Below are 14,091 nucleotides of genomic sequence, written 5' to 3'. Positions count from 1 at the left end.
CATGCTGCCCAAATACATCGGGTTGCTACATTACACAGCATACTGATCAATCTGTGACTGGACAAATATAAGTTACATATTTTTACATGATATAATATAATAGATAGATAACTTTTTTTTTTTCTTCCACAGTTTTCTTTTACTTTCCTTTTACAATTAATACCAGTCTACAAACTAACTACAAGTTTTTCGATTTATTCCTTTTTTTTTTTTTTCTTTCCCTTCTATTTCACAACCCCTATTTCATTTGATCAACAAAGTCCCCTATATAACAAATATTAAAATATTTAAAATAATAACTAAAACAACAAATATGGTATGGGATGCATGCATGCCATCCCACTTCTGGATAAACTCCCATACTCATTAATTTCCATGCATGTGGTGGTGTATGATTCCCAGGGAGTCAAGTATTATACTTTCTGTCAACCTAGCCAAGTCCTGGACATCGACCCCAAGCTACTCCATGAAGCTCTTAGTTGTGCTGGGAATCGTTCCAAGGGCTCTGAACCAGAGGCCTCTCAGGTTGAAGTCTCGTTCTCCGAAGCCCTCACGGAACTTCTTGAGAAAAGAGATACATTTATCGTAGATTTCCTTCTTTTCCCTATCTACCTTATTTGCCTGGTCAAGGTCGTTATTTTCATATCTCACGGTGGGATCCCGATTGATTGCCGACTTCCCCTTCTTAGGAAAAGCAACAATATCCGCATATCTTGTGGATCCATCCGTATCTACGCAGTAGACCTCGACAAAGCAGGCAAAATCTCTTTCTTTTAGGAGCTTCATTAACTCGTATTTCACTCTATGATGTCGGCGTGTTATGAGGAGGGAGTTGTTGGGGGGATTTCTCCAGCACATGTGCTGGTGTTTCCGGCTCTCTGTTGCATTTGCGACAGAGGGACCCAACTTTTCTATCCTGTCCGCTGACACCTGGGACTCCACGTAGGGGTGCATAATTTATATTCAATTTCAGGGCATTGGACCATTCAGAGCCCGTAAGTATTTGTTTATCGTATATAAACTTATTTGCTCTCGGGGTCTCTTTGAAATGGCGTACTCCAATGCCCTGCCACCTGCAGTTAGCCCATTCCTCGAACGCATTTTCACGTAGCGAGTGTCGTAGAGCTTTCACACTCCGATGCCCCTGATCAACGCCCAACTTCAACTTTGTCACCGAATCCTCGTTGAACTGTAGCTATCTCGAGAATGTGCATCCTAAATATTTTATGGTATCTCCTTCTTTCATTGTTAGGATGCCATCTCCGAAAGCTTCGTCGATTCCAGCTCTCCCTTATTTATAACGATGCCCACACTCTTTTGAGGATTCAATGCCAAACCGATTTCTTTGATCGTCCTCTGTACGCTATCAATTACTCTTTCCGCAGCAACCCTGTCGCACGCTGAAACCGCTGGTCATCCGCGAACCCTGTGAGGACCACACAACCTTGGTCGCTATTGAGCTTATATCCATATTTACTTACGAAGCTTTGCTCACACAGGTGGCGGTATAGATGGTCTATGGCCAAGTTGAATAGCGAAGACGACAAGGGGCCGCCTTGAGGAACTCCACGCTTTACTCTGATTTGGCTTGTTGAGTGGGCACCTACGTTTATTTTGATGTTGTTCGTAGTAAGGAGAGCCGAAATCACATTTCTATGATCCGGTAATAAGGGATAGGTTTATATGGACCCACAAATTAAACTATTAGTTCAATTAAATGGTTCAACAATGTCTTGAAGTGGAAAAGTTTTAAGTAACTTATTTTCAATTTTTTTAGGTGCTTAACATGAATCAAAATGTTCAGTTTACAAATATAAGAGATCTAAAAAATCACAGGTTTTTTTTATTTATTTTGGTTTCTAATTTTATAGATAACTAGGTTTTTATTGCTTATTGATTCTTGATTATTGACACGGCCATTTCCGTTTAAATGGTAAACCCGATTTGAAAAACATTTGAATTGTGGACTCCTATCAAGAATGGGCGATCTGTACTGTTTATAATAAAAGATTCGAAGAGGACAATTTAAAATGAATGAAGAGGAAATCAACTTATTTTATGTGATGTATAAAAACCTTGTCAAATCTTTAACTGACTCCTATACAGACTATTTCCAATTCGCTGCATACAGTTCTTAGATATCTTTCTTTATTTATGTTTTCCCATCATTTACTGTTTTGGTTATTCTTTTAATCTCTTATCTCAGAATCTTTGCCTCTATCTCACGAGACCCTGACTTAAGAAATTCCTTTAGTGATTTCTTGCTTTACCTTCCCTATCATATTTGTTAACGTTCTAGTTCCGAAACAAATAAAAAATGTAAATTACACTAACCAGGAAAACAATATAATAATGACACAAGAATATACCAACTATAAAGATAATAATGCTCCATTTTCACCTCCAACTGAAAGTAATCCACATTGTCAATACCATATTTAGTTAAATTTATGTATGTTTTTCTATTTGCGAAACAGTTTTTATTTTGAAGTTTATTTACAGGAATCTGCAGTAGATTTCTGAAGCTAGGAATCCCGTAGTTAATTTGGATATTTATTTTTTGTAAAAGTGACCACTAAACAGATGATCAAGAAAAAGCATCATTTGTGTAGTTTGACCCAAACTAAAAGTATTTTGGGAATCTAATCGATGAGGCTTACGACATTTTTTTTAAAACCACATTATCTAGACCCCCTTAAAAATTAATTTTTTTCATTTCACTTGATGACGCACAGTGGTGGAAAGTGTGAGAAAAAAAAAACTCCAAAATGAAATGTGTCTAATCATGTTGATTAGTGTGGTTTCTTGCACTCAAATTCCTATAAACGAATTCACTATAATTAATTCTTCCTTGAAATAATATTTGTGAGCGTATATCTAATCTTACAGACGATATGTCGGCATTGGGAAAAAGTGCGTTTTTACTGGTTGTTGTTATTTTGTTTTAAACTATCCAACAAAAAATATTTTGGCCAAGTTGATATCAACGAAAGTTAGTGTACAAATCGTAGTTTTTCAAAAGTAAGTTTGTATTTTGAAATATTTTTTCTAAATGTCTACAGCCACTTCCAGTTTAATATTGGAAAAAATCGTTTTTGACCGGGAAAATGAGCTTTATTGACCTTTGTGTTGAGGCTTTTTTTTTTTTTTTTTTTTTTTTTATAAAAGTGTACATATTGGACTTAAGTGTAACTTTCATTGACGTATCAGGTCAGGGGCGTTTTTGGAAGGTGTAACCAAAATAAAGTGTGAACAATAATCAAATTAATTACTAGGAATCAGACTAACATTTCATTTATAGGAAAAAATTACTTTAAGGATTGAAAATTAAGATTTATATTTTTTTCACCTTAAAATATTATCAAAATTAAAAAAATCCATTCTATTGATTTCAGCAACCTTAACAACATATGAATTCATGAAAATTACAGAAGTTTTAATCAATTTAGATGTTTTTGCACAAAAACGGCAGTTTCCCACCACCTGACGACCTGAATTTTTATTTTTTTAGAACTGAAGTAACTACTTCGCCTCCCTCTGGGACTTTTCAACTCGAAGTCAGGGGACAAATGTCAGTGTGGACTCCGATGACCCGAACCTGGGAAAAACCAAATATTATATCTTGTAATAGAAGAATATCTTACAGACGTTATTTAGGCATTGGGAAAAAGTGAGTTTTTATTGGTTGTTGTTATTTTGTTTTAAACTATCCAACAATAAATATTTCAGCCAAGTCGATATCAACGAAAGTTAGTGTACAAATCGTAGTTTTTCAAAAGTTGGTTTTTTTCTAACATTTTCATGGGCCACTTCCAATTTAATACCGGGAAAATTCGTTTTTGCACATTTTTGATAGATCAGAAACTTTGTTTGGAGGTGTAACCAATGTGCGTCTCACAGTGGTGAGAACCGTTTTTGTGCAAAAACCACTAAATTGTTTAAATCTTCTGCAATCCTAATGAGTTCTTATGTTATTAAGCATGTTGAAATCAATGAAATGCATTTTTATTTTGATATCTTGAGTTGTAAAAATATAAATCTTAATTTTTCTATCATTAAAATCATTTTTCCGAGAGATAAAATGCTGTTCTGATTTATAGTAATTAATTTGGTAATAGTTATCTCCTTATTTTTGTTACACCATCCAAGAAGACGCCTGACTTTATACGTCTCAAAACGTGAGTGAAACCTACGCAAAAGTTGCTCCTATATGTACAATTTTATGGGAAGATAGTCTCAACACAAAGGTCATTAAAGCTTATTTTTTCTGGTCTATCAAGAATGTGAAAAAACGACTTTTTCCAGTATTAAATTGGAAGTGGCCGTAGAAATTTAGAAAAAAATATTTCAAGAAACAATACTACTTATCAACAACTAAAATAACGTCTGTAAGATTAGGTCTACGGCTCACAAATATTGTTTGATGGGAGAATCAATTACGGTTAACTCCTTTATAGGTATTTGAGTGAAATAAACCACATGATAAGAGAGATTTAATTCTGGAAGGTTTTTCACCTCCTACCGCCCAAATATGGAACTATTGTTTACGCTAACCTGAATAATTGTAAATTACACTTATAAGCACTGCACTTGATGTACTATTCTATTATGTAACCAAACATTCAAGTAACTATCGAGGCACGCACATGAAAGTTGCTAGATTCTGTTCCCAGTCATATTACTCATCATAAAGGCACTGCCTCGTAAAACTAAGCCAATTACAGTCAGTTTTGATCTAACAATCGGGTTAGGTCTTGGCTTGCCCAGAAAACACTGTCTCCAACCTTTTCTAAATAAACTATAGAAACTAATGGGTAATAATGTAAACTAAATAATTTGTACAACATAATAATATTTATATTAGTTCAATTAGAAAACAAAAGTATATTAAACTTAAAGTATTTTTTATTTTCTTCCTCCTTTCTTTTGATTGCAGTCTCCTTGGTGTAGGATGTAATAATCTGTAACAAAAGAAATAATTTTTCTTATATAAAATACTATGGGTTTATTACCATTTTTTTTAAAGGAATAAACTTAAAATATAAAAATTTAAAATTTAAATTTGTCGTTTATATAACAGTTGTAGAGCCACCAAGAAAAAATATAGGATTATGATTCAGAGTCGGTCAGTAATAATTATATGAGTATTTTATTACTCAGGCAAAATTGCACTATAATTACACAGAGATAATCATTAGATTGTTTAAAAGGTATAGTTAAAATAGGTCTAATTATGTAAAATAATTCAATAACTACTACGTCGCATTTATGGACCATTGCTCTCCGGTAACGATTGGAGAAGGCGGGGTAATGCAGAACTGGCCGCGATACATAATCTTACGAACGTAGTCCGGTTAATTAGAATACAGTGTCTAAAATGGGCGGATCCTGAAGCCAGGATGAGAGTAGCCCAACCAGCAAAATTATGCTGACGCGTCCAGAAAGAAAAAGAATAGTTGGAAGACATAGCTCTGGAGGGATGGGGTTGAGCTGATAGTAGAGCTCTTCTTGGACTAGCTTACTGGAGAACAGCTCCAAGAGAGACAAATTGAGGAGGCCAAGACTCCTCTCAGATTCTCAATTACAATTACTTTTTGATGCTAAGTAATCGCAATTACAATTACTATTACTGCAATACCAGTAATTTAAGCTATACCAATTAACATAATAAAAATAAATTGAACCTTAAAACAATAGTAAACCCAGTCGATTTTCACTTGCAACCTCTTAGGTTAAATACATTCGATTTCCTAATCATCATTAACAAACAATAAGCAAACAATTTCAAGAGCATTTGGCTCTTCAATTTCAATTTTGCATTCGATTGCTTAGCCTTAACATTCTGTAAATAATTACTATTTTGGCGTTAAGTATTTACTAATAAAGTCACAATTACTTGTAATTACATTAATATTCCGTGAAATTCCAGAAATAAAATTACAATTACGTAAGATTGTAATCAGTAATTGAATTGCTTTTTCTCAACTATTAATTGAACTGTAATTAATTTTGGATTACTATTACAATTGCTGTCCTTCTTCAAGTATTTGCAATTACTTGTAAATGTAGTTGTACTTTTGCAATAACAAATTACAGTTATTGGTTGGTAATTGTAATTACGTTTCGCCCAACTTTGGATCAAGCAAACTGATTAAAGGCTACATTATTTTATTTGTTCTCGTATTTTCTCTGTGCATTTATTTAATAATTTAACGGATTTCCATGAAGTAAGTATTTACAGTACATAAAAAGGTGCCTTAATTTTCATATTGATTACGACATAAGTGAAAGAGTTTATTATTAAATTGGATACAGAGTATCTTTGTTATGTTTTTATTAACCTTTTATGAAGAAAATAATCGGGGGTCAGTTAGAGGGTTTACCCAGGATCAAAACTAGGGGGCGGGGCAAGCAATACCCAATCAGGTTCTGACATTTCAGCACGGGAAAGGATGAATGAAATGAATACAAATGAAACCAAAATTTTAAGAAAATTATAAATAATTTTAGCAGTGTTTTATTAGTTATTACAATAACTTGCTTGAAAATTTTTTTATTGAATTAATTTTTTTTTTTCAATTTTAGGGGGGGGGGCAGCTGCCGCCTCCGGCCTCGCTTTGGGTACGCCCATGGGTCAGTTATTATTATTTTATTTTATTTTTATTAGATGTGACTACGTTTCTATTTTATATTGATTGTTTTCTTTTAATCTCTTGAAATAACTCATATAAATAAATGATACTTACTTTTGGAATGGGTACAGTTAAAGCACTGCATATGGCACATGTTGAGGAAGGTGTCGGTGTCTCCAGTCTTGGGATCTTTGGCGCATACTGATACTTGTGGTTTTGATTTGCAATCGCAGTCACACTTTATTGAACGGCCTAAACACTGCGCCACCAATGCTCCTAGTAGAAAAAAATATTCGCATAATTAATTGAGTTTTAAAAAATAATTACTAGATTAACCTAAATTTAACGTAACAATATAACCTCAAAATATAACAAAACAATCCTACCACAACCTTCCGATTACCTAGATGGGTATGTAAACTACAAGTTAATTTACTACTTTATATTATAATAAAAATATAACGGTTACTCCAGTGATGAATTTTTACCAGGATTGCTACAACTCATGTTTAATTACGTTATATTGTGGTTTAACGTTCAACTAGAACAGGAAGGACAGAATATCTGACAGGTAACCAGATACTCTCAGTGAGAAGGTCGAAATTTATTCTATCAATAACTGGATTATATTTTATATGGATAACATTATTGAATCCTATAAACTGGTTACTGGATTGTTCTTGTTATTTTGTTTTAAATTATTAATAATATTTTTTTAAATATTTAATCTGTACTACTACAATCCATGAATTGTCAGGGGTACTTTGTAAAGAAGTACTACTCCTAGAGCAACGGTTGTGCAAGGAGGTGATTAGGTCTGAACCATCCACGACTACCTGAGTTTTACCCAATTAAGGGTACCCACTTCATGAGGCTGGATAGACTCCGGAGGGTTCCTGAACCCACAGGGTTGACTCACGGCTACTGTGAAATAGAAAATAATTATCTGCTATAGGAGGATTCGAACCTGGATCCTTGGCATTAGTAGAAAAGTGCCTAACCACCGAGCCATTCTCTCTCACATTAATAATAATTATTAATTTATAAATGAATTTAATTTATAGCTTAAATTTGTATTTCAATACCTTCTTAAACATGTGACAAATTCAGCTTTCTCCTAATCTTGGATTTATTTTCCCATCTTTGAGTTACTAAGAACTCAAAATTTTCTGTTAGACTAGTTCGCGCATAGATTTTTCACATTTTTTTTTTTCGATTTTCTCGGAAATAAATAACGATTTTGATTAAATTTGGCATGTATACATACAATTAAATGGTCTCTAATATCTAATAGGTCTTATTCTCATTGAAATAGTCTGACAGGGCTCAAATGAATTTTTAAATAAACTTTCTTTATCAATTCTCATTATTAGCAACAATTTAATAATGTATAAATAGAAAATATTGATCCATTTGATTTTGTTTATTTGAAAAAATAATAAACATTTCTCATTGTTAGCAATAATAATAAGCAATGTATAAATAGAAAATATGAAAGAATTTTATGAACTGAAGGAGAAATATAGGAAACATCCGACTCGAACTAGAAAAGCCGAGAACGCCCGATCTCCCTCGATTCCATTCTGCTTTGTTATATATTTATGTTAAACCATTTCAGACAGCACATATTTTTGGAGACCATCCCCAGAATCCACAAAATCGTTTGCTTAATATTGGCCATTTATCACTAAAAAAAAAAACTTTATTTGCACTAGAAATTAGTCGCTTTGTAACTCACTTTGTACAAATAAGATGATTGCACGCCGTGTGTGCATGTTGTTCCTCTGAATGTTTTTATTACGAGGGATGAATTGCACACGCAATGTAAAACACAATAAATTGAACAACATTTATTCCAAAAATATTCAGGTAACATGAAATCCTTATTTTAGGTTCATTAATGAAGAAAAGAATATTATTGTAGATAAAATGAAATAAATAAAAATAAACCTAAATAAACGTAAATTTTTAAGAAGCAGTACAATATAATGAATTTTTCTGGAAGGATGACCCTTACTTTTTTGTACAGTATGATAACCCTTGGACCAATCGCAAAAAATTGAAACCAACATCAAATTTTATTTATTAAATAAATCAAATTGTATCCTTGTTTAGTCTCAACACTTTTTTATTACATCAATAGTCAAACGTTTCGGCCATCTTCAAATATAAATTCACCTCATATCGAAATTTAAAACTGTTTTGCAGGCAATTCTGCCCAGGTCATTAATTATATGCCAAACACACCCTATTTTAAAAAAAAAAAAAACTTCATTAATTTTTAAAACTTTTAATTTTCAATTAATCCACCCTATCACTATCATATAATAGCTTGAATTAAAACGTTTTAAAAATTAATGAAGTTTTTTTTTTAAAAATAGGGTGTTTGACATATAATTAATGACCTGGGCAACTTTGCCTGCAAAACAGTTTTAAATTTTGTATAATAATGTCAAACAGACCCTATTTTTAAAAAACAAAACTTCATTAATTTTTAAAACTTTTAATTTTCAATTAATCCATACTATCACTATCATATAATAGCTTGAATTAAAAAGTTTTAAAAGTTAAGGAAGTTTTTTTTTACATCACCTTTTTATTACATCAATAGTCCAACGTTTCGGCCAATTCGGCCATCTCAAGAACAATCTTTAAATATAAATTCTCACCTCACGTCATAATTTAAAATTGTTTTGCAGGCGATTCTTTCCAGGTCATTAATTATATGTCAGACACCCTATTTTTAAAAAAAAAAACTTCATTAATTTTTAAAACTTTTTAATTCAAGCTATTATATGATAGTGATAGTGTGGATTAATTGAAAATTAAAAGTTTTAAAAATTAATGAAGTTTTTTTTTTTAAAATAGGGTGTGTTTGACATATAATTAATGACCTGGAAAGAATCGCCTGCAAAACAATTTTAAATTATGACGTGAGGTGAGAATTTATATTTAAAGATTGTTCTTGAGATGGCCGAATTGGCCGAAACGTTGGACTATTGATGTAATAAAAAGTGTTGAGACAAAACAAGGATACAATTTGATTTTTATTAAATAAATAAATACCAGTCTCAAGAAACTGAAAAAATTATATTTAAATCAAATTTCATTTTTACCCACTTCTAGGATAATTCTTGTTTTAAACCAGTCCAGTTCTAACGGCAACTTCTTCCATGCTGACTGATAATTGCAATTCACGATCATTGGACACACGGTCTCGAAAGGGTTAAACTGCTGTATTCTTGGCAGGAACAAAATTTATATTCTTTATTCCCAAAAGCGAGAAACTCTGAAATACAGAACTTTTTATAGCAGCAGAAAAAAAAAATATTTTCTTTGGTTTTATTTATTTTTTTTTTTTTTTTCGAAAATCACACCAATACTTATAACTGCCTTCAGTTTATGAAAAAAATGGGGATGAGTATAGGGTGAGAAGTGGAAGTTGTGTGTCACGCTCAGCGCACCAAATCTTTTTATATACCAACCCGTAAAATCCCTAAAAATTTCATCAAGATCGATTGTTCCATCGATTATACCCGAACACAAATGCGACTACAAGCGATCATACATTCACGAAGACATTTCTCCCTTGATGTTTAAAACGTAAAATTCTATTAAATTTTTTTTTAGATATCGAGGAGCGATCGTTCCTATCTATCCTTACTTGTACTTTAAGTTAGTATGGTTTGTGTTAGAATATAAATCAATCAAACAGCATTTTTCTAGATACGCATGTTTCGAACACGGAGGAGCTGTGATGATCCACTACTAGTGATGCGGCGAGAAGGATGCGCTGGGATCTTTTGAGCTCTGCTCTACCCCTCACACATGGGGGATAGAGTGGGCTCAGGGCCTCAGGTCGATTATGTAAATATTGTATATAAGAGTGTAAATGTGACTAGAGATTATATATATTTTTTTTTTTTATTTCATTTATTTATTTATTTTCATTCTTATTTTATTTTATTTTAGTATGAACGTGATCATTCCCCACTATTACCTATTGCCCACAATAGTGTGGCAGATTGTAATATCTATCAATTAAATAAAGTTTAAAAAAATTGAAGATCTCTTTGATGTTAACTTTTTTATTATAAAATATTATAACATGCCACTTACGAGAAATAAATATTAGACGATAGATATTGTAATCTAAATTTTGACTTTCCGGAATTATGGAAATACCTTAAGATTCATATTTCTGAAGTCTGTTGCACACTCGATCTAATACTCTTGCACCTCAGCAAAATTAGGCCTATCTATCTGCTGGTTTAGAGTTGAGAGTGAAGAGACTTGTGAATTACTTCGTAAGATTTACCTTCGAGTTTCCCAGGCGCTCTCATGTCTCCCGTTGGTTTACCGAGGTGAAGCGGCTCTAACCAACCTCCCGAAGACAATACCTCCTTGCTGTTTTCCTATTCCAATTCTTTAAAATCAAAAACCTACCTATATCCTTGATCTCCTTACTCTTCGTTCACCCAGCCATTCATTAAAGACCAGATCCCAACTGATTGATTTACTCACGGCCTCCAATAGAACCGCCTCCTATAGCAAATCCTTTGTCATACTTGTAATCTCTTTCTGAAATGTTCTTCCCATCTCCATTCGCCAATCCTCATTCATTCTTACCTTTAAGTAACACCTATTCATTCACTTACTACATAACTAAACCTTCGTATCAATGTGAACAATGTATATGTATATACGGTACTGATTACCTAATGTTTTAATGTAATTTTAGCTTGTGTACTGAAACTTAAATGTTCGCCAGCCAATCAATCCTAATGTGTTGGATCATATATTTATTCTTAGAGAACTTATGTCCCAGAATAAAATTATTTTTCATTTATTCATTGATTCAAAATGTTCTGATGACCAATAGTCAAATTTTGTTAACTTTTTGCCTGAGATTATTATTATTATTATATAGGCGACAGACCATGGAGCTCTAACTCCTCGCGCGATGTATTAGGAAATATATCGCGCGTTTCTTGACGTGGTTTTTTCGTAGGGTGGGTTCGTCACACCCTCGCTTATTTTTTGTGAGTGCCACCTGTGGGGTTCACAAATGCCCGGGGGGAGGTTGTGAGTGAGTTTTGCATTATTTTATGCTTTAAAAAAGCCCGGGTGGGACCGGGACTCGATCTGACAACCTTTAGGCTGGTAGACTGGTCGTTGCCACGCTGCTACCGCTGCCGTTTGCCTAAGATTATTAGATTTTAATTAGGATGAACGTTTTGAAACTGAATTAGGTTCTTCATCTGACGTACCAACTTTAGAAGATTTTTCTATTTTCATTCAGCGCCAACGTATACAATTACAAACAAACAACCTAACTTGAAATTTCAGAGTATATGTTCAACATTCATTGCTCCAATGGTCTCATAATATTACTTAAAAGGTCTTATGGTCTACAAATGTGTCCATGACACATAATAATTGTCGTTGTGCCGAGAAAGACACCGCATGTATAGGTGCATCCGCTTTTGCTCAATGGAACGTTAACAACGGTTTAGTAAAATACTCTAAAATTCTCTAAATGTATGTTTTAGCTGTTTATTGCCCGGTCATTTTAGCAATAGATGCCCTTCCTCTAGTTCTTGTATTCAATGCGAAAGGTGACATCATTCATTTTTGCATTTTCCAACAACTACAAATAGGTGGCCTAATGACGCGGATGGGGAAGTTCCCAATACCTCTTCATCCGGCCCGGAGGACCAACTAATGTTGAAGCTAACACAAACCGATGAAGTTTTTTTTTTAAGGAGGCTCCAAAGAAAAACAAACTGTCACAGATTTAAACATTTATTCTACATGGCTAACTATTAAAACATGTACATGTAGTACAAACAAAACATTTAGAAATAAATTAATACAATAATATAATGTAAAGTAAAAGGGCTTTAAAAGAAATTAAAATTAGCCAAATGAGTTATGAAAAGGAAGAAATAAATTTAAAATATTAATAGGTATAAATAAAATATAATACAGAGTGACGTCACTGAAAGATCAGAGACGAGAAGTTAAGGTCCTAATGAAGGGAAACTCTATTCCGATAGGACAGAGAAAGACAATATCAACAAAGTTCAAAATAATTTTTTATATAATATTAACGATAATATATAGGACTAATCTTTGGGGGGGGGGTAGAGTAAGTATGAAATGTTTAACCTCTAAGACAAATTATGTTATATATTATTATATTTTTGTAGTTATTGTTATTTATACACGTATTACAAATCTGAAAGATAGTAATCTCTTTGGAAAAAATTATATAATTTTTAACCTTAATCTCTGCATTATTCTTTAAGATATTTTTTTTTAGAAAATTCAATTTTTTTTGTCGTTGTTATTATTTATACCTTGTATGTGTTATTGTTATTTATATAGGTATTACATATCTGAAAGTTATTCGAGGCTGACAGCAAGGATTGTATATCTTAATCTAATCTAAGCCAATATATTGAAAACAACCATAAGCAGAAGTAAAATAAAGACAATATTCATTTATAACTCGTAATGTTGATAATAAAAGTACAGATATATAAATTGATAAAGCCTTAATTTTTCTTCTTGTCTCTTGTAATAATCCTATCTTTATATCACAGATAATTAATCTCTCTTTAATGCCATGTTTATAAAACACTTTGTGCCTTCTTCTTTCGATATATGTGTATAAAAAAATCTTAAAACGTTCGAATCTCTGAATTATTAAAGAAAATAAGATGAATACTGTGGAAACAATTCCGTGTATGGTTGCTGAGGACGTCACAATGAATCTGATTTTCTCATGATGATCAATCAACATGCCTCCAAAGGTGATGAAGTTTTTGGTGAACCACAGCAGAATTCTATGATATTAGTAATCAGTACTTTCAAAAAGTCTAGGAAATCACAATTGTCTGTATCAATAAAAAGAGAAATAGGCGTAAAATTATGTATGCGAATGCATGAAAAAATCTGGCAGCGAAGTCTGAATCCTAGATAACATATGAGATAATTTCCCAAGGTGCTGGAAAAGCCAGAAAAAAATTAGAGGCAAGCTGAATTTCTTAGAAGATTTAGATTGAATTGAAACAGAAATAACCTGAAAATGACCTAAAGATGTGTTCAAAATGGTGCCTAAAGTAGCAACTGTAATTTTTTTTAAAACCCTATAACTCCGGTGTTATTATTCATAGGGAAGTAAAACTATGTTCGAACCCTAAGTAATAAGATCTACAACGTAGATTCCAAACTTTTTAAAATGCCTATAGCTCAGTTAGGCAAAAAGTGAAAAAAACATAAAAGAAAAATTCGTCATGATCATTATAACAGGATTTTGAATGAGAAGAATTAGATTTAAGGAACCACCCTTAAAAAAAAAATGTAACGGTTATACCAGGGCATTCAAAAAGTCCTGTCGTTTTTCGTTTGTTCGTTGTTTATTTTGATTCTAGAGTGTTTGCTAATTAATTCC

The 14,091-nt window shown here is 32.6% G+C and overlaps 1 long non-coding RNA gene across 1 annotated transcript in view; it reads right to left on the bottom strand.

The window, feature by feature from the left end:
* Positions 1 to 6,757: 6,757 nt before the first annotated feature.
* Positions 6,758 to 14,091, bottom strand: part of LOC136796503 (uncharacterized) — a 46,436-nt gene continuing 39,102 nt past the window's right edge. The window contains exon 2 of the long non-coding RNA XR_010844221.1: positions 6,758 to 6,908. This is a non-coding gene — a long non-coding RNA (uncharacterized lncRNA). The remainder of the gene's footprint in view (positions 6,909 to 14,091) is intronic.

The sequence above is a fragment of the Halyomorpha halys genome, unplaced genomic scaffold (genome assembly GCF_000696795.3).
Source record: "Halyomorpha halys isolate HHAL.00 unplaced genomic scaffold, Hhal_1.1 Scaffold601.1, whole genome shotgun sequence".
NCBI classification, from domain to species: Eukaryota; Metazoa; Arthropoda; class Insecta; order Hemiptera; family Pentatomidae; genus Halyomorpha; species Halyomorpha halys.
The sequence above is the reverse complement of the archived record's forward strand: the minus strand, read 5'-3'. Positions and strand labels throughout refer to the sequence as shown.